The sequence below is a fragment of the Carcharhinus amblyrhynchos genome, chromosome 1 (assembly GCF_965287045.1).
Source record: "Carcharhinus amblyrhynchos chromosome 1, sCarAmb.v2.hapA, whole genome shotgun sequence".
Classification (NCBI taxonomy): Eukaryota; Metazoa; Chordata; class Chondrichthyes; order Carcharhiniformes; family Carcharhinidae; genus Carcharhinus; species Carcharhinus amblyrhynchos.
Window position 1 is genome coordinate 51510274 of NC_137324.1, and position 12638 is coordinate 51522911.

Genomic DNA, 12638 nt, shown 5'->3' on the forward strand with positions numbered 1-12638 from the left:
CACTGCCTTGGCAAAGCAGCCAGCATAAATAAGGACCCCAAGCACCTCAGCCATTCGCTCTTCCACTTTCTTCCATCAGGAAAAAGGTACAAAAGTCCGAGGTCACGTACCAACTGACTCAAGAACAGCTTCTTCCTGCTGACGTCAGACGTTTGACTGGACCTACCTTGCATTAAGTTGATCTTTCTCTACCCGCTATGACTATAACATGACATCCTGCACCCTTGTTTCCTTCTCTATCAATGGTATGCTTTGTCTGTATAAGAAACAATACTTTTTACTGTATGCTAATACATGTGACAATAACAAATCAAAGGGCACATACTTTTTACTTTTATTTTCAAAAATAATTAAGAAAACATGGAAAAATGTTCAGATAAGTGTAATCATACAAAATGGAAGTTGAGACAGAAGAGCTAGTTATGGGGTGACAAAAAGAGATTTGTCCTGCAAGTTGGTTTGAAGAAGCATCACAAGAGGAGAGTGAGGTGGAGGTTTAGATTGGAAATTGGGAAGCATGGCCACTATGATGGACAAAGGGAGCAAGGATGAACAAGGGGAAAAGAATCAGAAAGTTCAAGTGCTGTTGGAGCGTAGGAGTTAATAACAGTAACATACAAAATAGATTATTATTCAGCCCCACCATTTATTTAGATCATGCCTGATCTGTTTGCGTTTCAAATTCCCCGGATAATTTTTAATTCTCTTGCCTAACAAGAATCTATGTACCACTCTGTCTTAAAATTATTCAATGACCCCACTTTGAGGCAAAGCATTCCTAAGTTGCACAATCCTCAAGACAAAATAATTCTGTCTTAAAAGGGCAACCCCTAATTTTACAACAGTGCCCCTTAGTTCTGGGCTCACCCACAAGACGAATCATCCCTTCCATATGGACCTTCACAAGATTATTTTGGACCTTGGATACACCCATCAAGTCACTCCTCACTGTACTAAACTCCATTGGAAACAAATCCAATCTGCCCAATCATTCTTCAGAAGACAGCCCACTCTTCCCTCGTATCAATCTACTAAATCACTTCTGAACCATCTCAAATGCATTCACATTCTTCCTTAAATAAGGATACCCAAAACTGTATATAGTAGTGGGGTGGCATTGCTGCCTCAGTGCCAAGTACCTGAGTTCGATTCCTGGCTCAGGTCACTGTCTGTGCAGAATCTGCATAGTCTCTATGTATGGGTTTCCTCCAGGTGCTCCAGTTCCTTCCCACAGTCCAAAAAACATGCTGGTTAAGTGCACTGGCCATGCTAAATTCTCCCTCAGTGTACCCCAACAGGTGCCAGGGTGTGGCGACTGGGGGATTTTCACAATAATTTCATTGTAGTGTTAATTTTAGCCTACTTGTGACACTAGTAAGTAAATTAAACTATTAGGCATGTAGTCTCACCAATGCCCAGTATAATTGAATTGAAGCATAAAATCCTTAATGTTCAATTCCTCTCATAATAAAGGATAACATTCCATTAGCCTTTTTAATTACTTGCTGCAACTACAAACTAACATTTTGTAACTCATGTACTAGATCACGTTGATTCCTTTGCACCTCAGGATTCTACAGCCATTCTCCATTTAAGTAACAGTCTGTGAAAGGGTCAATCATCACACGTTTAAAAATCACATAAACTACAAGCTGCTAAATTCAATCACAACGGGAAAACTGAGAAAACCAGTGGACCCAGATAACTTGGAGTCTATTGTCCTTGATTGTTATCAGGAAAACCTCAGTCACAGCAGACACAAGGCTGCTGCCATTCAATTATGCAGAGCTGGAGCTCGTTAGAATGTGTCTAACAAAGGACAGTGAACATGGGAGGACATAAGGGTGGATATACCAAGGTTATAGAGATTTACAGCATGCAAACAGGCCCAACTTGTCCGTGCTGCCCTTTTTTTAAAACCACTAAGTTAGTCCCAACTGCCCGTATTTGGCCCATATTTCTCTATACCCATGTTACTATTAAATGTTTTTTTAAAAGACAAAATTGTACCTGCCTCTACTACCACCTCTGGCAGCTTGTCCCAGACATTCACCACCCCGTGGGTGAAAAAAATGCTCCTCTGGACCCTTTTGTATTTCTCCCCTCTCACCTTAACCCTATGCCTTCTAGTTTTAAACTCCCCTACCGTTGGGAAAATATGCTGTTAACATTATCTCTGCCCTTCATTATTTTGCACATCTCTATAAGATCACCCCTAAGCCTCCTACCATCCAAGGGAATTAGAATTAGAAATATAGCTATTATAATTATGTCTGGAAGGTAATAGATAAATAGAAAGAAATAACTGCTCGGTGATATTATAATTAGGTAGGCATGCACAAATTGTAACTGGACAACTATACCCATTTGTTATACATTCTGTGATCCCATCTGTTAGTTGTGATATAGAAAATTTCTGCAACACCTTTGATTGGTAGATGTTAATTGCTTGTAGCTGAGCCACAAGATATAATAACCATTGTATTTCCTTGTTCGGGGAGTCTGTGAGCCTCAGTAGCAAAAAGACTTCCTTGTTACAGCTCGAATATAAATCTTGAACTGGAACTCAGTTTTGTCTGGTCAGTCAGAAGTGAGATACACTATATTCGAATAGCGGTGAAACCCCCACAACAGCTTGATGTTTTATTTTGTCCGAGTGAGCTATTTCACATTTTTCCACATGATATTCCATCTGCCAGATCTTTGACAACTCACTCGTCTGTATACATCAGCAATCTCTTGTCCTCTTAACAAGATACTTTCCTCCTATCTTTGCATCATCTGCAAATTTAGCAACCACGCCTTTGCTCCTCTCGTCTAATTCATTGATATAAATTGTAAAAGCTAAGACTCCAGTACATACCGTTGAGGGACTCTACTCGTCACATTCTGCCAATCAGAAAAAGGCCTATTTATGCATACTTGTTTTCTTCTAGCTAGCCAGTTCTCTATCAATGCTAATAAATTACCTCCTACACCATGGTTTTTTTTTATTTACCACAACAAATTTTGATGTGGCACCATATCAAATGCCTTTTAGAAATCCAACCAGAATGTGTTCACAGACTCCCTATCCACAGTATGTTACTCCACCAACAAATGGATTCTCAGCAAGGCCTTGGTCCCCTCATACATCATTCACTCAAAATAAACATGCAGGCAAAATACAGGCAAATGGTATGTTGGCCTTCACTGCAAGAGGATTTAACTTTAGGAATCAGGATGTTTTACTACAATTGCATAGGGCACTGGTCAAGTCACACCTGGAGTAGGGTGTGCAGATTTGGTGTCCTCTTCTGAGGAAGAATGTTCTTGCTATCGAGGGAGCAAAGGTTTACCAGGCTGATTACTAGGATGGTAGGTGTCAAATGAGGAGAGACCAAGATGGTTAGGATCACGTTATATCATAACCTTTAGGACTGAGGTCCAAAACATATGGAATTCACTAAAGTGGTTGAGGCTAAACATGGTGTGATTTGAAGAAATTAGATACAACTCTTGGAATTGAAGGGATGAATTTGATGATCAGCCATGATCATAATGAATGACAAAGCACACTCGAAGGGCCAAATGGACTACTCTGCTTCTATTTTTTATGTAAAGAACTCGCTTTTGAGATTGTTTTAGGGACAGTTTCTGCCACTCAGAAACTGTCCCTAAAACACTATGAGCTCTTCTTCCAGGCTACTGCTGGCAATCTGATTTTTCCAGTGTATATGTAGATTAAAATTACCAATGATTATTGCCATCCCTCTATCACAAGCCTCCTAATATTTCTTGTTTATAATTTGCCCTACTGCGTGGTTACTGTTGGGGGGGGGGGGGGGGGAAGGAAGAGAGAGAGAGAGAGAGAGACAGGACCTATAGATCATCCCTCCTCGACCTCTTTCACCAACTATTCCTCCTCTTCACTCAGACTGATTCTACACTCTGATCTCCTGAAACAAGGTAATCTCTAACTATTGCACCAGTCGTCCTTAATTCGGGTAGGTTAATGGTTCAGTGTTTACTTTCATCACAACATGAAACTTGAATCTGGCTTTTCTCTTCACAGATCTGAACCAAACCATGTCCAGTACTTTGTTTAATTTCAGATGTCAGCACTTGCAGTTTTTATTAATTAGGTCCTTGTCCACCTATTCCATATTAGGAAATGTTCACAGAATCATATATAGTGATCAATTCACAATCAAAGTTCAATTCTAATCTCAACGTAGGCATGATGTGGAGATGCCAGCATTGGACTGGGATGGGCACAGTAACAAGTCTCACAACACCAGGTTAAAGTCCAACAGATTTATTTGGTAACATGAGTTTTTGGAGTGCTGCTCTTTCATCAGTTACCTGATGAAGGAGCAGCACTCTGAAAGCTTGTGCTATCAAATAAACCTGTTGGACTTTAACTTAGTGTTGAGACACTTTTTAATCTGAATGTAAAATACATGTTTCTTTGCAGGAACATAAACTTTAGAACAGTTATAGTTGTTTGACTCTAATTCTCAGTTTCCAGTGGATAAAAGTACATTAACTCAATTGTTCACTTACCAACTCAAGAATGGGAGAGGCACAAAACTGAATAAGATAGGTACGAATTAAGTACAAAAGGGGAACCAGCCAGGCTTGTTTTCTTCTTTTAACTGCACTCTGCACACCACCTCTTCACCCCTATGTTCCCTTGCTCACCTGAACCCCAAAACCAAAGTTAAAATCCCTAAATACATAAACTCCCAGTGGGCAGGTTGGGTAAGGGAAGTTTTTATGCCATCATTTGTTTGCTGGACTCTGCATGGAAGGTCATGCCTCTATAGAATTGAGAGAAAACTTTGCAAGTGCCAACATACTTGCAGGAAGATTGATGTACCAGAATGCCATGTCTGTTGCAGATTTTTCTGAAACTAGCAATTCAGGAGGTTGAAGCTGAATACACTGAAGTAATGGTGTCTTTGAAAAAATAATCAACCAGATGTGACTTTCACATTCAATTTTGCAACCGACATATTTGCAGAAGTGGCTCAGTCGTACAGACCTCATGAATGGTTACATACCAAAAATTCACTCATTGCTATTTTGATATTACAAAGCTAACTGTTCCCATGTCTATTTCAAGCATTTTCTATATTCATTTCACTGTGTACAGTCTTACATTAGATTGCCATCAGCCAAGGCTGAATCAATTCCTACAATTATTGTTTCAATTAATTACCAAGTTCTATATATAGCTGTAATATACTTGTGTGCAAAATATGACACTTGTTTTAGCTTATTAAAACTGTTAATCTGCAATTAGGTTGAAACTGATAACTATTTTGCTCAATCTGGAAAAATGTGCCAGCCTCAACATGCAATCATTTCAACTGTCAATTCACAGTTCTTCACATCACTGCTCAAAGTGTTGCTGTGAATTTCCACTGCTCACAACACCCCTACACACTCACAGTTAATGATCTAGCTTTAGGCATGGAACATAACGTGTCCTCCCAGTTGAATACCGATGCTTAACATCAGTACGCGCAAGAAGTATCTATTGTGCAGACACAATTTTCTGAAATCGAAAGACAACTCATCATTCATTAAAGTTACTTTAAGTCCATTATGCAATGAATATTCTCATGCACACACTTACACCCAAAATTTATTTTTTTTAACACAAATCACTTTTCAGTAACAGTTTACATTTATATAGTACCTTTAAATGTAGATAAACATCCCAAGGAGCAAACTTTGACACACAGATATGAGAACATGTGACAAAAGCTTAGTCCAAGGAGTGTAGGAGATGACAAGGGTAGAGAGTGAAAGAGGTCGACAGGTAGGATTCCAGAGATCAGGGCCAAGGCCATAGAAGGCACAGCCACCAAACGTAGAAGAATTAAAACTGGGGATGCACAAGAAGAAGTCTCACAACACCAGGTTAAAGTCCAACAGATTTATTTGTAGCAAACGCCACTAGCTTTCGGAACTGACTATTCCTTCGTCTGAACTCCCATCCACCTGACAAAGGAACAGCCAGTTCTGAAAGATAGTGGTGTTAGCTACAAATAAACCTGTTGGACTTCAACCTGGTGTTGTGAGACTTCTTACTGTGTTTACCTCACTTCAACGCCGGCATCTCCATATCATGATGCACAAGATCAAGTGTAGTATCGACATGCTGTGCTTGGTTGAAGTCATTAGGTTACATTTTAGCTTCATTTGAGTAATTTTTAAAAGCCGCATTTCAGTCTTTTGGCTAAGATGCAAATGAGATCAAGCCTTGGAGGAGGGCAGCACGGTAGCACAGTGGTTAGCACTGCTGCTTCACAGCTCCAGGGTCCTGGGTTTGATTCCCGGCTCGGGTCACTGTCTGTGTGGAGTTTGCACATTCTCCTCGTGCCTGCGTGGGTTTCCTCCGGGTACTCCAGTTTCCTTCCACAGTCCAAAGATATGCGGGTTAGGTTGATTGGCCATGTTAAGAAATTGTCTCTTAGTGTCCAGGGATGCATAGGTTAAAGAGATTAGTGGGTATAATATGGAGGGATATGGGTGTAGGGCATGGGATGGGATTGTGTTCGGTGCAGATTCCATGGGCCGAAGGGCCTCTTTCTGCACTTTGGGTTCTTTGATTTAATGATTCTATACCTACTCCAATCAGCTTGGATCATGTAGATCAAACCCCAGACAGGAGGTGAGAGCCCTGTCTTGTCAGCTTGGATTAGGAATGTCTCAACTTGAGACTCTGAATTGGACTTGATATGATTGAATTGGAATAAAAACAAAAAAAAGCCAGAGGAACAAAGACCTTGCAGGGTTGTCAGGCTAATGGAGGTTACAGAGTTAGGGAAAGACAAAACCACTGAGGTAGATGGAAGTATGAAAGAAAAGTTCAAAAATCAAGGGGTTGCTAAATGAGAAGCTAATGTAGGTTAGCAAGCTGAAGGTTTGATGGGTGAATAGGATTTGGCGCACAAATAAAGATTTTTAATAATTTTGTTAGTTAGGAAGGTTCAGTTGCTAGGTATACATGGAGAGGTAGCAAATTGTATTAGACATTGGCTCAATGGAAGAAGACAGAGAGTGGTATTGGAGGATTGCTACTCTGAGTGGAGGCCTGTGACTAGTGATGTGCCACAGGGGTCAGTGCTGGGTCCATTGTTGTTTGTCATCTATATCAATGATCTGGATGATAATGTGCGAAATTGGATCAGCAAATTTGCTGATGATACAAAGATTGGAGGTGTAGTGGACAGTGAGGAAGGTTTTCAAAGTTTACAGAGGGATTTGGACCAGCTCAAAAAATGGGCTGAAAAATGGCAGATGGAGTTTAATGCAGACAAGTGTGAGGTATTGCATTTTGGAAGGACGAACCAAGGTAGAACATACAAGGTAAATGGTAGGACACTGAAGAGTGCAGTAGAACAAAAGGATCTGGGAATACAGATACACAGTTCCCCAAAAGTGGCATCACAGGTAGATAGGGTCGTAAGGAGTGCTTTTGGTACTTCATAAATCAAAATCCAAGTATTGAGTATGAGTTAGAATGTTATGGTGAGGTTGTGTAAGACATTGGTGAGGCTGAATTTAGAGTACTGTGCGCAGTTTTGGTCACCCAATTACAGGAACGATATTAATAAGATTGAAAGAGTGTAGAGAACATTTACAAGGATGTTGCTGGGACTTGAGAAACTCTAACTCACAGAGAAAGGTTGAATAGGTGAGGACTTAATTCCCTGGAGCATAGAAGAATGAAGGGAGATTTGATAGAGGTATATAAAATTTCAATGGGTATAGACAGAATGAATACAAGCAGGCTTTTTCCACTGAGGCTAAGGGAGAAAAAAAAACTAGAGGACATGGGTTAAGGGTGAAGGGGGAAAAGTTTAAAGGGAATATTAGGGGGGGCTTCTTCACACAGAGAGAGGTGGGTGTATGGAATGAGCTGCCAGATGAAGTGGTGAATGCGGGCTTACTTTTAACATTTAAGAAGAACGTGAACAGGTACATGGATGAGACGGGTGTGGAGGTATATGATCCAGGTGCAGGTCAGTGGGACTAGGCAGAAGGATGGTTCAGCACAGCCAAGAAGGGCCAAAAGATCTGTTTCTGTGCTATAATGTTCTATGGTTGTATTTAAGATCATTAAGTTAATGCTAAATAGGTTGCATTCTAATTCAACGAATGCTATCCAATTTCCAAGTATGTCACAAATTTTTTATTTATTTTTGAAATGGTACATTTAATTGCTACATAGCTATTTCCATTCTGGTATTTTCCTTTTAATTTCAGTGTGTTTCTCTTTTCAGTTCTTTGGTCATGATGGGTGTGTCAACTGTGTGTCAAGACATCTGTAACCTCAACCAGGAGCTGCATGAACATTGCTCTCAGATGCTTGTCTGCTGATTTTCCCATTCCTCATTTGAGAAATACTGCAACACCATTCTACCGATCTATTAACTGTTCAGTCATGAACTTCTGTTGGAGAATTACGCGCCTTGAAATCTTTTTGAAATTTTGGTGACCAGAACTGGTCACAATATTTCAGCTGAGACTTCACTAAAGAGTTACTGTACAACTTCTAATAACTTCCTTGCTTTTATACTCTATGTGTCTATTTATAAAGCCAAGGACCCTGGTGTATCTTTAAAAAAAAAACCTGCCTGGACAACCTCATATTTATATGCATCTTCCCATTAAGATCACACTTAGAATTCTGCCATTTAATTTAAATAACCTGTCCCACTCTTCTTTCCAAAATCTCTCACCTCTCTGCATTGAATTTTGTCTGCCGTTAGTACACTCAACTCAACAGTCCATGTCCTTCTGTAATTCTACGGCTTTCCCTCACTGTTTACTATATTTCCAAGCTTTGCATTATTGGCAAATTTTGAAATTCTGCCTCCATACCTACGACCAACTCATCTGATATGAGACAATAAATGCTGACCTTGCCAGCCACATTTGACATCGCAGGAACTAAATAAATTCTTACCCCAATACTGATGACACCAAGATTGGGGGAAAGGCAAATTGTGCGGAGGGTGTGGAGAGTCTGCAGAAGGATCTAGATAGGCTGGGCGAATGGGCCAGGAAATGGCAAATGGAATTTAATGTTGGCAAGTGTGAGGTGGTCCACTTTGGTAGGAAGAATGGTAGGAAGGACTATTACTTACGTGGCGAAAAACTGCAGCAGGCGACGGTGCAGAGGGACCTCGGGGTCCTTGTGCATGAGTCGCAAAAACCCAGCCTGCAGGTGCAGCAGGTGGTCAGGAAGGCGAATGGGATGCTGGCCTTCATAGCGAGGGGGATTGAATATAAAAGTAGGGAGGTCTTGCTGCAGCTGTATAGGGCACTGGTGAGGCCGCAGCTGGAGTACTGTGTGCAGTTTTGGGCGCCGCACCTGCGCAAGGATATTTTGGCCTTGGAGGGAGTGCAGAGGAGGTTTACTAGGCTGATACCGGAGTTGAGGGGGTTGAGCTATGAGGAGAGGCTGAATAAACTAGGCTTGTACTCGTTAGAGTTTAGAAGAATGAGGGGAGATCTCATTGAGACGTATAAGATGATGAATGGGATGGATAGGATAGAGGTGGAAAGACTCTTCCCGCTCAAAAAAGACAGTAGGACTAGGGGGCACAGCCTCAAGATAAAGGGGGGGCGGTTCAGAACGGAGTTGAGGAGGAACTTCTTCACTCAAAGGGTGGTGAATCTCTGGAATTCTCTGCCCGTTGAAGTGGTGGAGGCTGCCTCGCTAAATATTTTTAAGAAGCGGGTTGATGGGTTTTTGATAAGAGAGGGGATTAAGGGTTATGGGGAGAGGGCGGGAAAGTGGAACTGAGCCACGACAGATCAGCCATGATCTTATTGAATGGCGGGGCAGGCTCGAAGGGCCAGATGGCCTACTCCTGCTCCTATTTCTTATGTTCTTATGTTCTTATGTAATACTGACACCTGGTGGACACTACTGCATACTCCTCTTAAATCTGCCAGGCAGCCATTCACCAATGTAATCTGTACAATAGCCTATTTCTTATCCACTGCCAATTTAATCCCATGGGCTTCAATCTTGCTGATTATGTTATGCTGCACTTTATCAAACATCTTCTTAATGTCCATACGCATAGGCTTCATCAACATTTCCATTGTTGCAAGGTTGTCAAAGACATGTTGTCTTTAACAAATCCATGCTGACTGTCATTTATTAAGCCATGTTGTTTCAAGCGTCTATTTTGTTTGCATATGCTTTCCATCTACTGACTTTAGGCAAAGTTGTCTTAATTATTTAGTCTGTAACATTTTCAAATCATTCAGCTTGATTTTCCTTCGTTATATATTTTAAGCTGTAGCAAAAAATTCTAAAAAAGATTTTATTAATTTGGAACTTAACTCACTTCAGTTACAGATACACAAAATAGCTTATTACTGATATGCAAGCACCACAGCGATACAAAGCAAGACAATGTCCTTATTAAAAGATGTACACTTTTCACGACCATCATATTCTTGACCTGGGCCTTATTACTGGAGTTATTTACTTATTCACTGGAGTTCTATGAGGATGTGTCTAGGGCAGTGGATAGAGGAGAGCCGGTGGATGTGGTCTTTCTGGATTTTCAGAAGGCGTTTGACAAGGTACCTCACAAGAGGTTATTGCAGAAGGTCAGGGGACATGGAGTTGGGGGTAGGGTGTTAGCGTGGATAGAGGATTGGTTGTCAAATAGGAGGCAGAGAGTGGGGGTCAATGGGTGCTATTCGGATTGGCGGTTGGTGACTAGTGGGGTGCCCCAGGGGTCGGTGCTGGGGCCTCAGCTATTTACCATTTATATAGATGATCTGGAGGAGGGAACCCAGTGCAGGGTGTCGAAATTTGCTGATGACACCAAGATTGGGGGAAAGGCAAATTGTGCGGAGGGTGTGGAGAGTCTGCAGAAGGATCTAGATAGGCTGGGCGAATGGGCCAGGAAATGGCAAATGGAATTTAATGTTGGCAAGTGTGAGGTGGTCCACTTTGGTAGGAAGAATGGTAGGAAGGACTATTACTTACGTGGCGAAAAACTGCAGCAGGCGACGGTGCAGAGGGACCTCGGGGTCCTTGTGCATGAGTCGCAAAAACCCAGCTTGCAGGTGCAGCAGGTGGTCAGGAAGGCGAATGGGATGCTGGCCTTCATAGCGAGGGGGATTGAATATAAAAGTAGGGAGGTCTTGCTGCAGCTGTATAGGGCATTGGTGAGGCCGCAGCTGGAGTACTGTGTGCAGTTTTGGGCGCCGCACCTGCGCAAGGATATTTTGGCCCTGGAGGGAGTGCAGAGGAGGTTTACTAGGCTGATACCGGAGTTGAGGGGATTGAGCTATGAGGAGAGGCTGAATAAACTAGGCTTGTACTCGTTAGAGTTTAGAAGAATGAGGGGAGATCTCATTGAGACGTATAAGATGATGAATGGGATGGATAGGATAGAGGTGGAGAGACTCTTCCCGCTCAAAAAAGACAGTAGGACTAGGGGGCACAGCCTCAAGATAAAGGGGAGGCGGTTTAGAACGGAGTTGAGGAGGAACTTCTTCACTCAAAGGGTGGTGAATCTCTGGAATTCTCTGCCCGTTGAAGTGGTGGAGGCTGCCTCGCTAAATATTTTTAAGAAGCGGGTTGATGGGTTCTTGATAAGAGAGGGGATTAAGGGTTATGGGGAGAGGGCGGGAAAGTGGAACTGAGCCACAACAGATCAGCCATGATCTTATTGAATGGCGGGGCAGGCTCGAGGGGCTTATTTCTTATATTCTTATGTTCTTATAGATGATGGACAGATTTTGGGGAGTAGGGAGGTGAGTTAATCACTACAGAATTCCCAAGCTGAGCTGTTCTTGTGGCTGCAATTTTTATAGGGCTAGTTCAGTTTCTGGTCAATGGTAACCATCAGCATCTACATGCTGGGGGAATCAGCAATGGGAATGTCATTGAATGTCAAGGGATGACAATTAGGTTTCCTTTTGTTGGAGATGGCACTCATGATGCGCCTAGGACACTACTCTGCACAATGTCCTGAGGTTTTGATTGTCTCCAACACAACAATCACCTTCCTTTGTGTCACATGTAACTCCCTTGATTCCCTTTGGCTTCAATTTTGCTTGGGTTCCTTGGTGCCACACTAGGTCAAATACCACCTTGAAATCAAGGCCCATCAACTCTCACTACACCTTTGGTGTTCTGCCCTTTTGTCCATATTTGGACCAGGGCTGGAAAGGGGTCTCAAGCTGAGTGCCCCTGGAAGAATTCAAACTCAGCCCACGATCTGGTTGTTGCTGAGAAAATGCCACTTAATAGCACTGTTGAACATACTGTCCATCATTTTACTGATGATTGACAACAGACTAATAGGGCTGTAATTTGCTGGAAAAAAATTGCCCTGCTTTTCGCAGACAGGGCGTCCTAGAGAAATTTCCGCATTGCCGGATAGAGTCCAGTGTTGGAACTGTACTAGAACAGTTGACTACGTCTCTCTTGTCCTGGAGGCAACTTAAAACATTACAAAACATCAGCATGCCAGCATTAAATGATTCTATTTTGATTTTCACAAAATGTTTAAAACTTTTCTTTCTTGATGGAACTTTTGTTACTGGATTGCGTTTCAACCAGAAAAGACTCAGGATTAACACACACTAAAGTACTGATTTTC

At 41.8% G+C, this 12638-nt stretch overlaps 1 protein-coding gene across 6 annotated transcripts in view; it reads right to left on the reverse strand.

The window, feature by feature from the left end:
• The window catches only part of wdr7 (WD repeat domain 7), a 695157-nt gene that overhangs the window by 652406 nt on the left and 30113 nt on the right, over window positions 1-12638 (reverse strand). The window lies entirely within an intron of this gene.